Source organism: Zingiber officinale, chromosome 1B, assembly GCF_018446385.1.
Source record: "Zingiber officinale cultivar Zhangliang chromosome 1B, Zo_v1.1, whole genome shotgun sequence".
Lineage (NCBI taxonomy): Eukaryota > Viridiplantae > Streptophyta > Magnoliopsida > Zingiberales > Zingiberaceae > Zingiber > Zingiber officinale.
This window is the reverse complement of record NC_055986.1, coordinates 30,244,761-30,268,491: the sequence shown is the minus strand read 5'-3', so window position 1 is coordinate 30,268,491 and position 23,731 is coordinate 30,244,761.

Here is a 23,731-nt window from a genome sequence, read left to right as displayed (position 1 = left end):
TTGGCAAACCAGGAAATTGCTTTTCAAAATCAGAATTCAGCTTCCAGCAACTGCTCCAGAATTCTGATTATTGTTGTTCAGAATCAGCATCAAGAATTTTGGGCAATCAACCTCTCAATTCCTGTTATTTCATTCCAACAAGAATGTACCAGCAGTTGTGTTGAACTTGCTCAAACAGTTCACAGTGTCCAAACAAACCTTATCATACTTTCAAAGTTCTATTCAAAGTAGTTTAGACAGATATGAAAAGAATTGAGACACCATTTCAAAACTTCTTCACCATTTTTTTTTCTTTCAGAATCCAGGAATAGCCATACATAAATAGAAAATACTTGAGTGGACTAAATCCTTCCTTCAAATAGAGAAATCAAAGTGTTCCAAGAATTCCACCAACAAAATCACATTCAAAGAAAATGAACCAATCCCCATTAACCATTGCAAAATCTCCAGTAAATGCATCCTTACTCATCAAGCAATTCATCCACACTCTCAATGAAATAATGACAAGCAAAGATAATCAAGGATTAAAATGCTAGATGAGAATATATAAAGAAAATTGTGAGAAAAGGAATTGGAAAGTATGAAGGGGAACAAAATTGACAAAATCCTCAATTTCCATGCCCACAAATGCTATTGTGACTTTGAAAAGAAACTAAGCAAGTTCTAGAGTTTAATTTGCTATGAGTGCATGCCACACAAAGATAAAATAGAGTATAGGCTTATAGTGGTCCTCTCTAGGTAATTTCATGCAATCAAGCTCAATCAATCAAAATAGAATTCACCACCAATTTAACCAATTTCATGTAAGAAAAGCATCCAATCATGCCAAGTGACCTAAAATTGATGATCAAATTTAAGAAACTTTTACCATCTTAAAAATATTACTAAACAATTCATGGAGACTTTTATTCAAATAACATGCTATGTATACCAAACTAAATGCAAAGTATGGAAGCAAATGTGGAAATAAAATGCAAAATGTAAAAACAAAGTGCAAATGCAAAGTATAAAACTAAAGAAACGTATAAAGAATTTATTAACAAGACATGAATTAAAATGCAAGAGAAAGCTAAACTAGAACCAACTCCCCTTTCATTCCCGGTGGTTGAAGAAGATCTAACAAAAGAAGCCACCTGGAAGTGGAGTATTTGTGTTTCCATTCAAATTCTTCTTATTACTAATTTTTCCCTTCTTAGCTTTTTCTGGAGGTCTAAGTCGATTCAGTTTAAGTACCCACTCCGGAAGCTTAATTTCTCCTACAACATCAATAAAAGAAAACACCTCCCACATGCATGTGGGATAAAAAGAAAATAGGAGAATATTAGTGTGGGTAAAAGATATTTCAAGAAATGATTCACATCTAATAAAATCAACAATTGGTACCTCATAAAATTCTCTGAAAAATTACACAAAATACTCACCTTGTCATCTTGAGAGGTACCTGGAGTGGTGTTTGTAACGACCCAAATTTCCTCATTTTGAGCTCCAAAAATAATTCAAAAATATTTTGAAATACTATAGAAAAATTCTAGAGATTTTTAGGAATTTTTAGAGTATTTTTACGTAATTTTTGGAGTTCGTTTGATATTTTTACCAAGAGGAAGAAGTTTAAAAATAATAATAATAATAATAAATATATATATGTTGAAGCCGGGTTTTGAACCCAGGACTTCGAACCCGAATCAGGTTTTTATCGAGCTCAGCCAACCAACTGGTCTACAACCTTTTTGTGAACATATATGGGACGAAATATATTTAAGCAGTAGTTAAGAACAGTTAAAATAAAAGGGAAATTAAACGCTCGGCTGAGGTTTCGAAACCGTGACCAGAGGTTTCGGTCAAACACAGCCAACCAACTCTTCCAGCGGGCGTTTCTTATTAAAGAAGGAGAAATATTCTATTTAAGCAGTAGTTAGGAGCATTTTAAATAAAAGGGGAATAAAACGCTGGGCTGGGGATTCGAAACCACGACCTTTAACTGGGCCAAATCGTGGTTGACCAGCTGTGCTAGCGAATTTTGTTAATTAAGGAAAGAACAGATTGTATTTAAGGTAAAGTTTGTAATAGAAAACCTAGTTATAAAGGGATTAAGTTTTTTCCCTTTCTCACGAAATCGGATCTGTTCTTCCCCTCCTCTCTCGCGACGGCGCGACTCCTTCTTGGGCGAAATCACGGCAGCAAGTGATCACGTCTCCGGCGGCCGGCGAGGTTGTTCTCCGAGGGTTTCTTCACGAGGTGGTGGTCCTCACGTCGAGGAGAGGCCGTGAGCACAAGAAGGGACCGAGAGCTTGAGTTAACCGGAACCCTAACAGCTCCTCCTTCTCGGTTTAAACCCAAGAACATTCTGTGAGTTGCTTCTCACCTGCAGTAGGAGTTGTTTCGAGCTTTGATTCGTTTTCATGGCTTTCGGATTCTTGTTTCCTTTTGGATTTCGAAGCAAGTTTGAGGGGTTTTGTTTTTGATGCTTACTGCCATGAACCCTAAAGAAAGAAGATAGGGATTTTAAGCATGAAGAACAGTTATAAAATTTAGGTTTCCAGTAGCAATTTTTCCTTATCAGCAACGCGTTGGTATCTTTTGGGTTCCTGCCGTGCCATTGAACAGAGTAGTGATTGTAGTAAGGATTGTTTCCGGAGCACGCATGAAACCCTAGAAGTTTAGTTTCAGCCAGTTTTGGTTTTAGAACACCCCCAGAGATTCAGCTTCGATCTTTCTTTTGCTAATCATGGGACAAGATCAGCCCTAACATTAAGTACTTTAGGTTCTTTAGCTTCAGTTTGAGTCCCTTGCTAATTACCATAACTTGTCAACTTTCACCTTTGTTTTGTAGTTCATTACAGTAGGTCTTTAGTTGATGATTAATTGCCATGATTTGTCAGAGTTCACCTTTGATTCGTAGTTCATGTCAGTAGGAATTAGTTGATGTTAATTGCCATGTATTGATTCTTATTTCTATTTCTTAGCTATTGAATATGCATGAGCAGACTTAATTCCTAGATTTATTTGCTATGAATTGGGCATGCACAGTTCTCATTGCTATTAGTTAAGCACCAGTAGCTTTTATGTGCAGATTTTATTTGCTGTTCCTTAGGTCTTGTTTTGCTGGAAACAATTCGTAATGTTAGGTTCCATTAAGTGCAGATTTTATTTGCTGCAGAATTTATTTTTCTTCCATACTATCCAATGAGTATGAGCAGTTTTATTTCTGAGCATGCACAAGTTGGAACGCTAGTATGTTTGGATAGATCTTTTGTGCATATTCATGGGCAAGAACAAGCACCAATTCATAGTAGTTTAGATCCTTTTGTGTTGATTTAGTAAGCATGATATTCTGTTAATTCCATGCAGCAATGATTCCTTTATTTTCTAAGATTCCTTTGTTATTAGAATAACATGAGCAGATTTTCTAGATTCTATTGCATGCCTAGTAGTTGAATTTGTTTTACTTTCACAGCATGCTTAAGTTGTTCTAGTTCCCTATTTGCTATTGGAATAACATGAGTAGTTCCATTTTTATAGCATGCAGATTTTTATGAGTAAGGTATGCAGATTTTTAATAAGCAGATTTTCATAGGTATTGCATGCAGATTTTAGATAAGCTTAGTATGCAGATTTAGATAAGCTTAGTATGCAGATTTTGATTAAGATTTATATGCAGATTTATGTTAAGCTTTGTATACAGATTTTCAGTACGTAGAGTGTGTTCTAGTGCACCCCAAGTGCTTGATAAAATGCTTAGCTCAATATAATGCTACAGTAGGCATTTTAAATAACTCAGTAAATGCAGTAGAAGCATTTAAAATAACTTATTTAGTCTTGCTTCAGCTTATATGGGACTACGGTCCAATGGGTGGGCTCCCACAGTCGCCTCTAGGTTCAGATAACCTAGTTCTAGGTTCAGATAACCTAGTTAAAGCAAGGTAAGAAAAATTAGCTATGAAATCAGTATTTTATTTTCAGCAGTGGCACTGTACTGGATTAGATATCCATTGAGTTGGGCTCCCACAGTCGTCCCTAGGTTTAGATAACCTAGTAAACCCTGCTAGACTCGGAACTTGCAATCCCGGGTTTAGTTAGGGATGCGCGCACAGCAAGTACAGTTGCCGGGCCCATCAGCAGCATGATTATTATTTTAATCTATTATGTAAATAGTTTTCAAAACTTCACAAATTAGTTATGTGAATACAAGTTAGACTCAGTTTAGCATTAATTAGTTCAGCTAATGTGTCAGTTCAGTTTCCTATTGATACACATGATAGTTCTATGATTAGCTGTACATGTTTAGTATTTTAGTTAGTATGATTCCTTTGCTATTTATGAGCATGATTAGCTGTACATGTTTAGTGTTTCAGTTAATATGATTCCTTTGCTATTTATGAGTATGATTAGCTATACATGTTTAGTATTTTAGTTAGTATGATTCCTTTGCTATCTATGAGCATGATTAGCTATACATGTTAGTTTTTCAGTTAGTTGATTTCTTTGCTATTTATGAGCATGAGTAGTTATACATGTTAGCTTTTCAGTTAGTTGATTTCTTTGCTATTTATGAGCATGAGTAGCTTTACATGTTAGAATTCAGTTTTAGCATGTTTTTATTTATATACATGTATATCGAGTTTTTGTGAGTAGGATAGCGCTCACTAAGCTTTTAGCTTATAGATACTATTTTCCTCCTACTGCAGATAAAGGAAAAGCTAAAGTATAAGGAAGAAGGCAACAAGGAGATGCTGTGACGGTGTGTGATGTGTGGACTATGGAGATCCTTTGGACTTAGCTAAAGAACTCACTTAGTTTAAGAATTTGTTTAGTTTAATTTCTTATTAAGTTGATAAGAAAATTTTGTAGTAAGAAGCTATGTTTCCGCTTTTCATTACCTGCATGTTTTGATTTATTAAACTGCGTGGTTGTTGTTTGATATGTGTTCCAGCCGCATGTGGCTGTGTATATTATGTTATGTATGTCAGTTTAAGGTCACCGGTACAGGGGAGACTCTGTCGAAATTTTTCGGTAGGGTTTCCATATGATTTTTTAATCATACCGGTTAAGTAGAGTTAGTAGTCAAGTAACGGTCATCCTTAGAGTGTAGTAGTAGTAAGAAGGGTGGTCGTTACAGTGTTTGTTACCTCTTTCTCCTCAAATAAATGCTCAGACTCCAGTTCTGGCGAATGTTCAACTTCATGTAGTGATTCCTGGGTCCTTGGCTCCATAGCACAAGTCCCTACACTTACATCTTCAAATTCAGGTGATCCTTGGGGTAATGCTTCCAGTAAGCATTCCCCTACACTTAAATCAACTTCTGCTTCAATTAAATCTTCATTTCCTGCATCATTAACAACATCTAGAGCAACAACATTAGTAAAATCAGAAATTTGAACAACTACATCATCATCACAATAAAAAGTACTAAAAGAATCTAGCAAAGGAGTAGATGCAGTGTCAGGTCTGACAAGAGCTCCACAATCCATCTCCTCACTGGCTCTTTGTTTTTGTAACTGGTTGATGGACGATGCAATTTGATCTAACTGACTCTGAATATTTTGTATTCTTGCAAATTGTTGCTCTTGATGCTCACTCATTTGTTGCATAACTTCATTGCATTTCCACATTGCCTCTTCAATTTGTTCTTGTGCATCCTCATACCTATTCCGCTGCTCCATAGGTAGGTAGGACTGATAGAACTAAGTCTGAGACTGATAAAAATAATTCTCCATCCCATCTCAAAAATACTGATGATATGGATCCATGGTCACATGAATTTCCTGTTCTTACACTGAAACACTAGCAAATAAAATCAGAAGACTCAGGAACAAATAAAATCAACACATGAATATATAATCATGAAAGCAATCAAAACAACAATCCTAAAATTACTAAACATTGCATATTTTTCCCCGGCAACGGCGCCAAAATTTGATAATGCCTAAAATCTATATTAAATGTCAAAAATAGGCTTATCAAATTAACAATTTAATATTTCACTGAACCCCTTAATTAAATAATAATGTCGTAGTAACGAGCCCAGGATCGCTCTCGAGGAATCAACAGTATGATGTAATCTAGGATTATCTTTTTATTCCTATTTTTGGGGTTTTCAATATAAAAATGGAGTTGGGGGTTTTAAAGCTTTGAATATAAATCTACAAAGGAAAACACAGCATTAAAGAAATTAATCTAAAGCATAACTAAACCTACCTATGTGCCAACAATCAAACCATAACGCATTGTCACTCCTACATTGATATTAAATCATTGACACACTCTTAAACTAAGGAATGAAATACAAGATGCAAATAAATCTGATCTACAACACCAATTAAAACCCTAGCTTGAATTTAAACTATAAACACTTAACCAAGCAACAAATTAAAATTAAACTAAGCTTCAACAAGGAAAGAAATGCTAACTACTTGCATAAAAATATAACAAAACATAAAAGTAATCTGTTCTAAGCTATAAAAAAAAATTGTAACAAACTGAAATAAATCCTAACCAATCCAATTCTCAACCAATCTCACCAAACTTCACACTCAAGCCGTCACACAAGAGTGCCAAAGTCGAGACCACCCAACTTGGACCTCAGTGGAGATTCTAAGCTGCAAATCAGTTCGAGGAATGCTCACAAGTGCCGACGGACCACCCTCGGCACGTTGGAAACAACCCAAAACCCCAAAAATGGCCGAAATATGAAATCTGGTCTCTGGATCTGATGGAAGGCTGTGGAACGCGGATGAACGTCGAGTGAAGCTCAGGAACACCGGAAGACCACCTCCGAATGTTTCTGATGGGAATCGGAGCCATCGATTGGAAGACCACCTCCAAACTGAGCTAGAAAAGGGAGATGCCGCGAGCCAAATTCCACCGAAGAGAACACCCTCCAATGGCTCCAAAAGATCGGGATGATACCGCCGAGAAGCTCACTACCGAGATTGAAGCACGGGAGAGTGATTGGAGAAGGAAAGGGGCCGAAATCCGGAAGATTGCCGCGAGGACGAGGCTGCTGCGCGCTGTGGAGTCGACGAAGAAGAAAGGTACTGTAGCTTCTCATTTAAATCAGATCTGGATCTGATCAAACGGCTGAGATTGATTTCGGGCTAAATCAACGGCGAAATGTCATCCAAAATCCGATCTGAAGGTACTGATGTTGATCTAGGGTCTGGATCTACCCTCCCGTAGGTCAGATCGATCAGATCATCGCTGGATGGCCCAGATCTGCCCTGTCTTCAATGAACGGTCTAGATTAATTCGGCCTGGATCAATGGCTAGATGAACTCAGATCTGGATCAAAACTTCTGGATCTTCATCAATGGCTCAGATCTGCTCCCCATTAGGTTGGATAGGCCAGATCTTCAACGGATGGTACAGATCTCTCCTATTCTTGATAAACGGCCCATAATACTTCAAAGCTTGATCTTCTCGTTTGAACTCCGATTTGAGCCCAATTTCGGTCCAAATAGATCCAAATCCAAGATCCTTTGATGCCTATAAAATAAGAATCAAATATTAGCATCAAATGACACCAAAAATAATATAATTTGTAATTAAGTCCAAAATCTATGCAATGCACAAAAATGTAATGTAACCATGATTTAAACTATGAAACCAACATCAAACCATGCATATATGAATCAAAATAATGCAGTAAAATCATGGTTATCAGTTGTCAAGTATCAAATTAACTATTTTCTTACCTAGCCATGCTAAGTTAAGTAAAAAATATACTAAGGATGCATAATAAAAGTAATAAATCAAACAATCATGCAATTTTATTTGATAAGAAAATTATTTTTTCTATTGGTTCCCTCTAAATCATAACTTTGATATGGTCTATCTAGGTAATGAATATAACTATTGTAGATTCAATATTGATTTAGTCCAACTTAAATACTCATGATTGATTTAGGGATCCATGGTTAGACTTGATTTCTAGCAGTTCATTAACTAATAATAGATATGATTTTGAATCACATCTTAAGCTTATAAGCATGTGAAGATCAATTTTATATGATCCTTTGTGTTTTGAGTATTATATTAAGGTACTTAGAGATCAAAGTTAACCATTCAAATGATCCTTTTAGGTCTTCAGCTTCAATTTTCAAAGGAATTTTATTACTCAAGTTTTTGTACTTGTGTTGAAGTTCCATTTTGAACTTGTTCATTTGAAGAGATTAGGGTAGTCTTACCCTTAAGTACTTCTACCTTCTTTTAGAGTGACTTGATCTAGATATTGGATTTGTCTAATTTCAAACCAAATTACAAATGATAGTATATAATTTATTAACTAAGGGAGAGACTACCTCATTATTGGGCTTGTCAAGAAAGTATATAGATCTATGGCTTATCTCAAACTTTGGTTCAAATTTGGACTCAAACTCGAGTTTAGATTCGGTCTTAGCCACTTGTTGTAACACCCATAAATTTCCTCTATTCTAAAAGGGCAAAAAGAAATAGAAGAATAGAAAAGAAATAAAAATATATTCATAAATGGCTCAGGCAAGGATTTGAACCCGAGACCTCTTAGTTGAGATTAGTTTAAGTTGCCATTAGGGCGGTGGTAAAGTATCACATTGGTAATAGGGAACAATTTCTTATAAGCAGATTTTGTGTGAAGAGATGTTTCAACTTTCACTTAGTATAAAAAGTAAATGAAGAGACAAAAAAACCTAACTCTTGATTCCCTTTCTTCCTCCCCTAGCTGAATTCCTTCTCCCCTCTTGTCATTTGTTCAGCCAAGAATCCTAGGGTTCCAAATTTCCAAAGCTTTTCAAGAAAAGAACCTAAGAGGAGGCCTCCCCACGAGGATTAGTACGTAGGGGAGGAGAAATCCGGAGACCAAGGCATACAAGGGAGGCTAATTCTCCCAAGCTGTAACACCCCTAGAAAGCCTAGATAAGAAAGTAAGGATAATGAGAGTACGAATGAAAAGAAGGTGTAAATATTCTAAGTTAAATATTAAGATGGATTTAGATGATTAAAACTTTATGAAAGAAAAATAAAGTTGAGAATATAAATCATCTATGCATGATTTAAAATGTATGGAATTAATATGGACAAAAGGAAGAAATATGAGATAATATATATATGTATGAAATATTTATGCATAATGCATAATATAGTAATATACGAATTATTATGTACAAAAGAAAATAAAATGTTAGAGATTGAACCTTGGATCTCTTGTAAGGAACATGTATAGGATACCAAAGGGGATAGGAGAATTATTGATAAGGAGAGAAAGGATTAAGTAGTTAAGAATAAGAAAGGATTCTTTCTACTTAAAAGGAAAGGATGCATGCATGTGTTAACCAAGTGGGATAGGAGAGGATATTGTAAGAGGAGAGATAGGAATTTTAATTAAAGGAGAGAAAAGAGAGAAATTAAGGGAAAGAAAAGAGAGAACTCAAAAGGCATTTCTCTAGAATATTCTTGTCATTTAAGGGGAGAAATGAATAGGGAGGATGAATCAAGTCAAGTTTCCTCCCCTCATTTTAGTATAAATAGGCATGGAGGGGTGACTTCAACTTCATCCCCCACTCATTCTCCTCCTCTCCTCCCTTTTGTGCCGAGACTCACCTCTCCCTCTCTTCTTCTTCTTGTTGCCGAGCAACACAAGAGGAAGAACCTCTTCTTCCTCTTCACTCTCTCCCTCTTTCTCTCTTGTTGTTGCCGAGCAACACAAGAGGAAAGAGAAGCCTCTTCTTCCTCCTCCTCTCCACCAAAAGACCTAGCCACTCCTCTCCTCCATTGGTGCCGAGCAAAGCAAGCAAGGAAGAAAGGTCCAAGCAAGTTCTCAACTCTAGGAAACTTAAGCGAAGAAGGTAAGCTTCCCTCACCTGTGGTACAAGGCTTTTATATATTTTTCAGATTTTATGAGGATTTTAAGACCTAGAAACAAGTTTGAGAAAATTCGGTTCAGAAGAGCTTTCACAATCTAGTGAGGTTCAACTAAGTCCACACTACATGATAGATTTTCTATGCCATGGAAAAGGGATCTTCTTCATGTTTTTACACCTATATGATGCTTGATCAAAGGAGTACTTAACCCTAGAATTTCGGCCAAAAATAGTTTTAAGAGGCTAGGGAAATTATTGTTTTACCCAACTAGTACGAGGTTCTCCCTATGAAATGTTAAGGATCATGTATTTGTTTTCTTGTTAAGGATCATGTATTTGTTTTATATGCCATGATATGTGATAGCATAGGAAATGCTATACATAATGAGAAAAGAATGAAATTTATGTTATGTATATGTCATGATATGTGATAGCATAGGAAATGCTATACATAATGAGAAAAGAATGAAATTTATGTTATGTATATGCCATGATATGTGTTAGCATAGGAAATGCTATACATAATGAGAAAAGAATGAAATTTATGTTATGTAAATGCCATGATATGTGATAGCATAGGAAATGTTATACATAATGAAAAGAAATGAAAAAAATGAAATGCATGAAAGATTTGTTAGGGATATGATATGATAGTTATGCATGATAAATTATTTTTGTATGGTTTGTACCAAGGGTGGGCTCCGTAAACGCCCCGGGGTCGATGGAATAAGACTCGGGCCTCGTCAGAAATGGGCTTCTGAATGCCCTAGGTCGATGGAGTAAGACTCGGACCTAGTATGTATGTATGGTAGGGTTCAAGACTTGCTACCTTGGACCTACTTAAGAAGCGCGCGCATTATGTATGTGGTACAAACCGGGATCCCCTCTAATGATGATATGAATTTCAAGTACTTATAAGTATAAGCTTTCAAATTCATGATGCATTGCCTACATATGTGCTTGAATTATCTGATGATATAATGTCATGATATGAATATGATACCCTTGTATGTCGTATGCTTATGATACTACGCATGATATTATATACGATGATTTTCGGTTTTAGTGAGTAGGAAAGGAACTTACTGAGCCATGAGTGCTCACAGCTTACTTTCCTTGTACCGCAGATAAAGAAGCTGGATGAGCTAGAGGAGCAACAGGAGGAGCAGATAGTGATGTGTGTGGTGGTGGCTCGGCAAAGAACGATCCGGACAAATTAATATGATTAGTTATAGAATCAACATATGCACATTTAATCTGTGATATCATGTTATAAAATGAATGATTAAAAAGAAAAAAATTTTGTTCTTCCGCTGCCATAGTATAACTGAAGCATGTACGAACGTAGCGCCGCCCTAGGGTAACAAGGGTGGGCGTTACACAAGCCCCTAGTGGTATAATCGTAAGGAATAGCAAAAGGATGTAAGTATCGCTCACCTGAAGTATAAGTTGCTTTAAAGATGTATTTTGTAATGTCTTTTATGCATGATTTAGAAGATACATGTTGAGATATGCTTTAGACGTGTTAAGGAAGAAGCATATCATGTTATGTATGATGCCCTCTAAAGTTTTGGGATTAAGAGCATGTTTAGATCATCTTGATTTGTCTCCCATTAAGTTTTGGGAAGAAGTATAATCAAGTGCCTAAAGGGCTTCCCTATAAGTACAGGGGAATTAAGCACACATAAGGTGTTTGGTTAAATGCCAAGCAATACAAGTACAAGAAATTAATAGTTAAAAGAAAGTATTTTACTTTAGAAAGGCATGTACTAGACACAAGGTACATGGGTGGGCTCCTAGATCGCCCCTAGGCCCCTAGATCGCCTAGTAGTACCTTGATAGGTTCGGGATTAGCTACCTCGGATCTTATTAAGGATGCGCGTAAAGAGGTACAATGTCGGGCCCAAAGCAAGATGATTATTATTTTCACTAATTATATACTATAATATTTTCAAACTTCATGGTTTGTTTTAGTGTAAGCTTCCCAAGTTGAGAATTTGAGTTATATTGTGTAGCCTTGAAGAACTCTATAATATGCCAAGATTCCTGTGTTCTTTACATTACTAGCAAGATTTTTAAGTTGATGGTTTGTATGATAAACTGGTTTAAAAATACATGTCATGTACATATTTCTGAAGTATGGTTTTAGCGTGAATTATAGTCAAGTGCATGTTTTGCATTTTCCCAAGCAGTTCTAAAAAGCATGTCCTCTTTTAATGTATTGTTTTATGAGTAGATGGTACTTACTAAGCAATTGCTTATAGATTTGCATTTCCTTATACTACAGATAAAGGTAAAGGAAAGCACGAGTAAGAGGGGGCAGTAGGAGTAGTGCTTGGTGGGTGTGTGTGTGACGGAACCATGGAAAGGATCCTGGAAATTACTAGTGCAGGGAATGTGTTAAAACTGGATGTAGTGTAATTTCCTACTTTGTGATTATGCATGAAATACTGTTAAGAGTTACCTATAATGAATTTATAGTTTGCTAGAAATTAGTGTGTCAAAGACTCTTCCTCAAGTAAAGGGATAGAAGGGTAGTTTAAGGAGGATTACAAAGGGGAGAACAACTCCTTTTGTAGGGATCGGTGTGACCCCCCACACAGCCCGTGACACGACCGTGTGGATTCACACGGCCACAGTCCTCTCCCTTTCGGCCAAGGTGACACGGCCATGTGTATTCACACGGCCGTGCACCTCCTACTCTCGGTCAAGGTGACACGGCCGTGTGGTTTCACATGGCCATGCACCTCTTCCTGCCGGCCAAAGTGACACGACCGTGTGGATTCACACAATTGTGCACCCTTTTGGTCTCGGCCAAGGTAACACGGCCATGTGAAGTCACATGGTCGTGCACCTCTTCTTCTTGGGTAAGATGACATAGCCGTGTGGCTTCACACGGCCGTGCCCTGTACCAGCAGTGAAGGCCTTACACAGCTGTGTGGCACACACGGTCGTGCCCATACTCAGGCCCAGTAAGGTCACACGGTCGGTTATCACCACACAGCCACGACTAGCTCCTTCTCGGGTGAGGTTACACGGTCGGTCAGGGTCACACGACCCAGACCCTCTAGCAGCTCTAGACTTCATCTCAGCTCTGCATCGCTCCAAACCATGACTCAACAGTCGAAACAAGTTTAGAGTAGATCTTTGAACTAAGCAGTGTGCATATAATGAAGTCTTTAGAAGGTATGAAAAGTGTAACGTCTGTGACTTAGGTTTTAGGGTAATAAGTAGGGCGAGCGTTACACTTGTTCTCTTGCCGGTTGTGTTAGGAGGTTGGCTTGAGCTTATTCTTCCTCTTTTGACTCCTCTGATGATGATTCTATTGGTGTTGATGGAACTAGAATTTTGATAATTGGAAAAGGTTCAAAATTAAGGGTTATTTTTATTTAATGAAAGTTTACTGAGTGTGCAAGTGGTTCAACTAGAATATCCAAGTGATACTTGATAAAGGAAAATTCCTAATGAATATTAGGAAAAGGAAAAGCCTAGCAAGTTAGCTGGATCAAATACTAGGCAGAAGGCTTGGCAAATTAAAGACACAAGGTAGGAAGTATAAATGGGTTTGGAGGACCGAACATTGGAGGAAGTACCAGACGTCGGAGGATTGGATGTCGAGCAGGAAATCCAAACGGGATGAGTTTTTCCATCCCGAGGTGGCTGATATAAGAGGATTCAAAGATTTTTATAATTATTTTTTAATATTTTTTATTTTTTTGGTAATTTTAGGGTTTTATTTTATTTAAGGTATTTTTGATATTTTAAGTATTTTCAAAATATCTATCTTTCTATATTTATATATTTTGAGTTCATTTAGGAATTTAAGATTAGGAGTATGTTAATAATATTTTCCTTATTTTATATCTTTTTTCTGTGTTTAGAAGATAGAAATGGGAGTTTGTACATTAGAATTCTTTCCTTTTTTATGGGTATTAGAATTTAGAGTCTATATAAACATCTAATTAGTTATTTGAAGAATTAATGCCTTATTCATAATAAAAGTTTCCCTTTAGTGGTTTCTTTTTTGGCTGTCTTTTTAATTTTTGTCTTCTCTTTTGCCCAATTGATAATTATTTTCCTGCCCCGCATTAGTTAGTTCAACTTGGGATAGATTTGGAGTTGATTAAGGATTAAACGGATTCGATCGGTTTCAAATGAATTATGGTATTTTTTTGAAGAAACCTTCTCTTTCCTTTTTTTCTCCCTTTCCTCCCCACATACACTATAGTCATTGCTATGTCATACACCACTATCGTGCCTTCGCCTATCCCTCTCTTTTATTTTTCCTTCATCTTCTTTTCCATTTCCTCCTTATTCTCTTCACCAATGACAATAAACCTAGAGTTTTTTTCTCCAGTACAAAAGCTCTCTTTTCTTCTCCTTTATCTTCTCACACAAGCAAGAAATGTAACATCAGCTGTTGCCCTCTTCCAACAACAAGCGTAGCGCTCAACCCTCGTATCTTCATCCTCTTCTCATATTTTCACTATGTGTATTTTTTTTTGATAGACTTTGTCATTGTTTACTTCAATAATTATTAATTACGAAGTAATATATGATAATTATCTTGGGTTATAAAATTGATGATGTAAATATCATTTTATACTACGTAGGTTAAAAAATACAAGCCTCACTTCTAATTTTAAGTGACATTTTACGTCGTAATATTTATGTCATGAAATAATAAGTCGCAAAATAAAATTTATAATTTCTAAGTGCTAAAGTAATAAATTTGAACCGGTTAAAATACTAAGTCTTTGGCAAGGAGAATGAGGAGAGGAAATGTTAATTTTATAAAAATAAAAGAGAAAGAAAGAATGACATGGATTTGAAAAAGTTGTATTTTAAAAAAAAAGTTTTGCAGACTCATTACGAGGACTATCCGCAATGTTCTGTACAAAATGTCCGTTAACAATTTTGTATATAGTATTATTTCTAAAAGTGTATAGCATATATAATATGTTTCCTAAAATTAAATAATTGATATATATAACAAAATTATATACTCGATAAATATTGCATTCTTTCTATATATATATGACAATACATAATTGAAAAGTAGATATAAATAGTAAGTTTTCTAAAAGTGTATGACCACTTTACTCCTAATTATAGGATCAGTTATGTTATTTGTTATATTTTCATTTAATTGTACTCGTCTATTTTCACTTCTCGCAACAATATATATACTCATCTTGCACCACTAGTATAATTACACAATAAATGCAAAATATAAAAAACTCAAAATTTAATTAGTACTACATAATGTCTCGAGTTTCAATTCTTTGTATATTTCTTTTGATTACAACTATATGCCTTGCAAATAAGCAAACACCATTTAAATATTCCATGCTAATTTTATTTAAATTTTATTGAATTTATTTGTTACATATTGTTCATATTTACTAATATTGACTATTCCTTTTTGGTTAAAATTATAGATCACCTTGATGCTACCAATTGTTGTTTAGAATATAAAAAATGGGGTGATAGACAACAAACAAGTTGTAGAGTTGCTAGTGATACTAGTGCGTGCAACACTTGGTGTTCAAATTCATGTAGAGGAGGGGAATGTAAAGTACGAAATTGACACCAAGTTTGTTATTGTTATTGCTAATCATAGTGTAAAGATGGAGAATAATTATATTATCCATCATGATTGGTGAATTATAATTTGATACTACATGTATTTTTTATTTATTTAAATTGTATACATATTCTAAAAATAACGTATATGGTGAAGAAAATGTTATATATATGTAAAATTATAATCGCTAGAGGGATGAATTGTCATTTACATTTTATTGACTATTTAACACATGAATAGTTTGAACAATTTAAATATATATAAATATAATAATTAGTGTACAAATGAAAGAAACAATACAACAAATTAACATGATTTGATACACAAGTTCCAACTCCATGACCTATAACTCTTAGGTGGATGAACCCTGATGATACTTTTTATTTTCTCCTTTCTAGACACCTTGTGGACACCCTAAGTTCCTCTGCACAGAACCTAATGTCAATGCTAGGGGTGCTAGAGGAATCAGGCTCAGTGGCTCTTCTCTTAATCCTACCAACATAAATAAATGATTTATTTTTACCACAATAATGACAAGTTAAGTTTAGGGTGTTACCAAAGCATTTTTTGGACGACTAATATATGAACTAATTACCTAGGCTATGCAAGACAAGAATGAAATAAAAAATGGGGAAGAAATGACTTGAAAACAAGCTTTGGAGGTGCTTGGAGCTGAAGCCTCGGGTCCCTCATTTAAAATCATATATGTGCACCCAAAGGTGTTCCATGTGCCTGAACCGTCTTGTCAGGTTTCTATGTGGTAACATTTCTGAGAACTTGGAGGATGTTGAGGCACCTTCATCCTAAACGACGGTGTTTTGGGTAGGCTTTTTGGGCGGGATTTTGTCGGCTTCCTGGACTAGGGTACGGGCGCCTAAATTTTAAACAAATTGAAAATTCAAAATGGTTTCGGCACCTGGATCTTTTCTAGGTGCTTGTATCGACAATTTTTTTATTTCAAAAAATTAACTTAATTTTAAAAATTCTATATTTTCGCACTTACAATGGTTCTTGAATAGAATTTAACTTATAATGTTTTGATCAATTTTACCTTAGTGTTCATTTCACCCATTTCTAAATTATTAATCAAGTTAACCTATAGATTTGGTAAAATGGTTTTCAATTTGACTTGAAGAGAATTAGTTTGAATTTTGAATCTAATTTGACCTTGTATTAGATTTAGTTTTGGCCATTAATCAGTTAAATACACATTTCAAAAATTGATTTACAGGTTGTGGTAAGGCACAATGGCCTTTTTTGATATCGGAGAAACAATCACCTCCTTAAATAAAGCCTTTGTAAGAAATTATATTTTTAACCTACTTATTGAAAAATTTAGGACTAACTAGTTTAGGATGTGGCGAGGTAGCTTCAGTTAATTTCTCTCAACTAAGTGCACCAAATAGGATAATCCATACCCAACTTGGATACACTTATTCTTAGCATCCCGAATATACTATTGTCTCGCTACAACCTGACACTAGGTTGTCAAGTATCAAATTAACTATTTTCTTACCTAGCCATGCTAAGTTAAGTAAAAAATAAACTAAGGATGCATAATAAAAGTAACAAATCAAACAATCATGCAATTTTATCTGATAATAAAATTATTTTTTCTATTGGTTCCTTCTGAATCATAACTTTGATATGGTCTATCTAGGTAATAAATATAACTATTATGGATTCAATATTGATTTAGTCCAACTTAAATACTCATGCTTGATTTAGGGACCCATGGTTAGACTTGATTTCTAGCCATTAATTAACTAATAATAGATATGATTTTGAATCGCATCTTAGGCTTATAAGCGTGTGAAGATCAATTGTATATGATCTTTTGTGTTTCGAGTATTATATTTTGGTACTTAGAGATCGAAGTTAACCATTCTAATGATCTAGGTTAAAAAATGTGGGCCTCACTTCTAATTTTAAGTGAACTTATACTTTGTAATATTTATGTGATGAAGTAATAAGTCATAAAATAAAATGTTGAAATAATAAGTTTGAATTTGTTAAAATATTAAGGCTTTAGCGAGAAGAATGATGAGAGGAAAAGTTAATTTTATGAAAATAAAAGGGAAAGAAAGAATAATGTGGATGATAAAAAGTTGTATTTAAAAAAAAAAAGTGATGCATACTCTCTACGAAGGCAGTCCGCAATGTTTTGCTACAAAATGTATATAGTTAACAATTTTGTATGTAGTATTATTTCTAAAAGTGTATAGTATATATAATATGTGTCCTAAAATTAAATGATTGATATATATAACAAAATTATATACTCGATAAATATTGCATTCTTTCTATATATATGACAATACATAATTGAAAAGTAGATATAAATAGTAAGCTTTCTAAAAGTGTATGACCACTTTGCTCCTAATTATAGGATCTGTTATGTTATTTGTTATATTTTATTTTAATTGTACTCTCCTATTTTCACTTCTCCCCACAATATATATATTCATCGTGCACCACTATTATAATCACATAATAAATACAAAATATAAAAAACTCAAAAGTGAATTAGTACTGCATAATGTCCAGAGTTTTAATTCTTTGTGTATTTCTTTTGCTTATAACTATATGCCTTGTAAATAAGTAAACACCATTTAGATATTCCTAGCTAATTTTATTCAACTTTAATTGAATTTATTTGATACATATTGTTCATATTTACTATAGTTGACTATTCCTTTTTGTTTAAAATTATAGATAGCTCTGATACTACCAATTGTTGTTTGGAATATAAAAAATACGGTGACAGACATTAAACAAGTTGTAGAGGTGCTAGTGATACTACTGCATGCAACACTTGGTGTTCAAATTCATGTAGAGGAGGGGAATATAAAGTACAAAATGGGCACCAAGTTTGTCATTGTTATTGTTAATCATTGTGTAAAGGTGGAGAATAATTTATATTATCCATCTTGACTAGAGAAATAAAAATTGGAACTACATTCTTTTTTATTTATTTAAATTGTATGCATATTATAAAAATAATGTATATAGTGAAGAAAATGTCATAACAATATATTTATATGTAGAATCATAATCGCTAGAGGGATGAATTGTCATTTGCATTTTCTTTAACTATTTTACACATGACTAGTTTGCATAATTCAAATATACTTAAATAAAATAATTATAATACAATAGAAAGGCACAATACACAAATTTAATGTGGTTTGATATTCAAATTCCTACTCCTCTACCTATAACTCTTAGGTGGATCAACCTTGATGATACTTTTTCTTTTTTCCTTTCAAGACATCTTGTGGATACAGAAAACCTCTTATAGTTTCTTATCTTACACCAACTCATCTTACAACAAATATAATTACTAAGAATATAAAATATGAGTCAAATAAATAAACAAAAGTAACAAAAATATGTATTACCAAAAAGGGATGGTTGTAGATATTAGTATTAGCCCTAGTAACAATTATGAGATGATTGTAAAAGGCTCATTTTGTATCATATATCATTATTAATAAAAGGCAAAGTTGGTTATTATATTTATTTCAGTTTAGTGCCAATTGAATAAGTATAATAATGTCCTTGGATAGTAGGTTCTTATCTACAACATATCAATTGGCTAAATTGATAATGAGATATTGTAGATATGCATGGAACACTACTCTTAACTATTCCTAGTCAAGTATTAATATGCAAGGACAATATTAATGCGTTGAGACTAGCATGTAGGTCAACTGATGACTTAATCTCACAAGTCATGGATATAAGATATCAGGTTGACACATGGGTATATATTAGAGAATATATACTGAATGCCCCACCATGAGAATGTTTCATGGATCATTATATGAGTATCATAAACATTCTCATGTGACTATTGGTATGAATAGTCCTTAGACCTAAAGTCACTACAGTTCCCTACATAAGGAGTTGTGTACTTTGGTATCGGCAAACGTCACCTGTAACAAGGTTGACAATAAAGTTGATCACTGGGTATGCAATGAATTATGCGAAGGGATGTGAGTGATGTAGATGGTATCTATCCCTTCCATATGACGAAAGCGATATCTGTGGGCCCCTTGATTAGTAGGACACAAGAATGCATGGTCATGCTCAAATGAGTCAATATACGATATTGAGCTTATTTGATTGATTGTGTCTACTTAGAGATCAAGAAACACAAAGATTGATAAGAGGATGACACGTTCTATGCCTCATTGATCAATTTAGATATCAAGGATAGAAGGATTGAGTCATACAAGATAATAGACACGAAAAGGTTAGGTCGGATCTCGACATTCTCGCCACTGGGTATCAATGATGCATTGCTAGATGCCACTCATTGCTTATGTTTCTAAAATATTTTTAGATACATTGCCAACATTACAATAGCCTATTGGGTCACACACAAAGAACATGTTGATTTGGAGATGGATTATGAGGTTAAGTTTAATTCGAATTATACACATTGAGTTAGACTCGAATGAATTTAGATTAGACTTATTGAGTAATGGGTTAGGCTTATTGGTTTATTGGGTTAATGACTTATTGGGCTAATAGTTAATCCAATATTCTAAATCCAACCCATTAATATTAATGAATATTAATAGAGATTAATATATCATTAATCAAAAGGAAGATCAAGAGACAAAAATATTTTTGTATTCATTGGATGAATACAAAAGCCATTTGTAAAAGTAACCTTTAGGTGAAGTAACCTTTTTGGTAAAGTAACCTTTAGGTGAAGTAACATTTTGGTAAAGTAACCTTTAGGTGAAGTAACCTTTTTGGTAAAGTAACCTTTTTGGTGAAGTAACCTATTTGGTAAAGTAACCCTCTTGTGAAGTCACCTTATATAGATGAAGTGACCTTTTGGGTGGGTGTGCTCTTCTTGGCTTTTGCTCTTCTTCCTTCTTCCACTCTTGTCCAAAACTTCCACAAGAGGTTGCTAGCACATCCTTTGGTTGTTTCTTTCTCCGTTTCGTGAGTTCCTGAGATGGACAGAGAACGTGTTCGTGTGGATACCATAGAGGCGCGGGCGTGTTAATTGCGCTGAGATCTACATCCTAAAGAAACGTTGCTGTCGGAATTGCGAAGGGCACACAAGAAAGGTATAACTTTCTCATGTAGAAAATTAGTACTTAGTATATGGTTTCCTTTTGCATGGATCTTCTGGATAGGAACTTATTTTTTCACTGCGCTTTTCAGCATGTTTAGCACTATAGTTCCTTACAGTAGATAGCTTAGAGTAGCTTGGAATTGCAACATCATTTTCCCAGGAACCAGAAAAAATGACTTTTTTTTATGAGAAATTGAGAAGTTAATTGCTTTTGAATGATAGATTGTAATCTTCTTATGTCTCCAACTCTAGTAGTGTAGGTGATATCATCAATCTTAACCTGGTTGTTGTTTAACGCGACACACAATCTTGAATTAACTGAGCTAGTACAATAAACCAAGTTACCTAATCCGTAATAGTATATCACTTCTACAGTAAAAAATGGCACACTAAGATATCTAGTATGTAATGGTATAAATGATGTCTTTAACCTTATAATAATAATAAAACCTCATATAAGACTATTCTTATCTAATACAACAATACAAATATAAATAAATAATTTATGTTTACAATAATAATGACAAGTTGAGTATAAGGTGTTACCTAATCATTTTTTCAATGCCTAATATAGGAGTTGATGACCTAGGCTACTCAACACTAAATCAAAACAAAAAATGGGGAAGAAATAATGGCTCAAAAACAAGCTTTAAAGGTACTCAGAGTTGAAGCCTCATGTCCCCAATTATAAATCCTATCTGAGCGCTAGGAGGTATTCCGGGCGGCTGAATCGCCTGGTCAAGTTGTAGCATGGCAATGTTTCGGGGTGCTTAGATAATGTCCATGCATCATCATTCAAAATGGTAGGCATTTTAGGCTAGCTTTTTGGGTAGGATTTTATAGGCTTCCTGGACTAGGGTACATGCACCTAAATTCTAAAAAATTCAAAACCTCAAAATGGTTTGGGGCGCCTACATCTATTCAAGTGCTTGGATCGATAATTTTTTTTCAAAAAATTAACTTAATTTTGAAAATTCTATATTTTGGAACTTACAAGGGATCTTGAATGGAATTTAACTTATAATGTTTTGATTAATTTTACCTTAGTTTCCATTTCACCCATTTATACATTATTAATCAAATTAACACTATAGGTTTGGTGAAATGGTTTTAATTTTTTCTTAAATAGAAATAGTATTGATTTTGAATCTAATTTAACATTGTGTTAGATTTAGGTTTAGTCATCAATCAGTTAAATAAACTTTTTTAAAAATTAACGTACAGGTTGTGTAACACCCCTAGTTTTTTTTAACATATATATAATACATAACCTGCGGATGTCGCTTACTCATAATTCTATAATGGTTCCTTATTTCAAATAAAATTACATAGACGATTCGAAAGAAAACATAACTACATGCGGAATTAATCTAGAAGGCCTTTGGGTTGTACTGCCCTTGTTCTGAGATGGTTCACTAGTCAATGCCTCCTATCCCATTCATCTCATTGTCTAAAAAAAGAGATATAAACTGTGAATTGAGAGACTCAGCATGTTCAAAACATTGTTATGCATTAGTTAGCGTATATAATCTAGTGTACTAAGGGAAACCACATCAAAGGTAACTTTGGTCTTATCTATTGGCACATCATGGACATGAGCATAGACGTCTACACAGGCATACAAGCATAAACATAAGCCTAAGCATGTATGTAAGCTAAGTATAAAATAGACACAACAAGGAGCATGTATATAAACATAGGCATAAGCATACTAGCTAGCATAAACTTACATACCATGGATGAACAGAAGCATAAGCATAAGCATGTAATTAAACTAGGCATGAAATAGATATAATCATGAGCATGTATATAAACATAGGCATAAGCATACTAGCTAGCATAAACATACATACTATGGATGAACAGAAGCATAAGCATGTAAATAAGCTAAACATGGAAAATATCATAATCACATAGAGTTAATGAGCTCCCGAGTTAAGGTCACTGGTCACAATCAACTACATAGTTTGGTGAGCTTTCAGGCTAAGGACACCGGTCGTGTTCAACGACATAGAATTTTGGTGAGCTCCCGGGCTAAGGACACCGGTCACACTCGACCACGTAAATTTGGTGAGGTCCCAGGCTAAGGACACTGGTCACACTCGACCACGTAAATTTGGTGAGGTCCCAGGCTAAGGACACTGGTCACACTCGACCATGTAAAATTTGGTGAACTCTCGGTCTAAGGACACCAGTCACACTCTACCACGTAAGATTGGCAAGCTCCTGGGATAAGGACACTTATCACACTTGGCCACGTAGATTTGGTGAGCTCCCAGGCTAAGGACACCGGTTACACTCGACCACGTAATATTAGCAAACTCCCGGGCTAAGGACACCGGTCACACTCGGCCACATAGATTTGGTGAGCTCCCGGGCTAAGGACATCGGTCACACTTGACCACATAGATTTGGTGAGCTCCCGGGCAAAGGACACCGGTCACACTCGACCATGTAGATTTGGCGAGCTCCCGGGCTGAGGACACCGGTCACACTCGACCACGAAGATTTGGTGAGCTCCCAGGCTAAGGACACCGGTCACACTCAACCGTATAACTATGTAAAAAGGAACATAAACATGAACCTAATGTTACAAACCGCAAGTGCACGGATTCTTCGTCAGTAATAAAGATTATCGATCCCACGAGGACTGGTTATAAGCACTAGCGATGACTCACTTTGGATTAGCTAAACTACCGATAGCTGTAAGTTATCTAAAGAAAAGAGATTGGGAAGCGGAAACGAGAACTAGCAAAGTAGAAGTAATTGTCTTGGTTTATGAAGAGTCCTAGGAGTTCGGTTTCATTGTGGTGGTGTGATGTATCGCATTATATCCTTTACTCATTGTCCATCAACATGCATTTGCCATAAGCTAAAGCAACTATCCTTAAGTACCAAATAGAGGAGATCCCTATGAAATCCTATCACGGTTAACCCCTGTCACTAGGGCACCTCGGTAGATCATAAGAACGCAACTCTAGTTGGTATCATTAAGGATAGAAATAAGGAGCTTAGTTTGGTCTCTTACTTCCTTGTGGCGAAGTTGCCTCTCCTTTCAAAGAGGTACCCTAGATGTCCGTGAACGGGTTACCCCTGTCACTTGGGCCCCTCGAGTGTACGATCTAAGATATTCTCTCTACAAGGTTGGCAATTCCTACACAATCAATTAACACGATATAAAGATCAAGTAGTCAAAACAAAGTAAGCAAAATA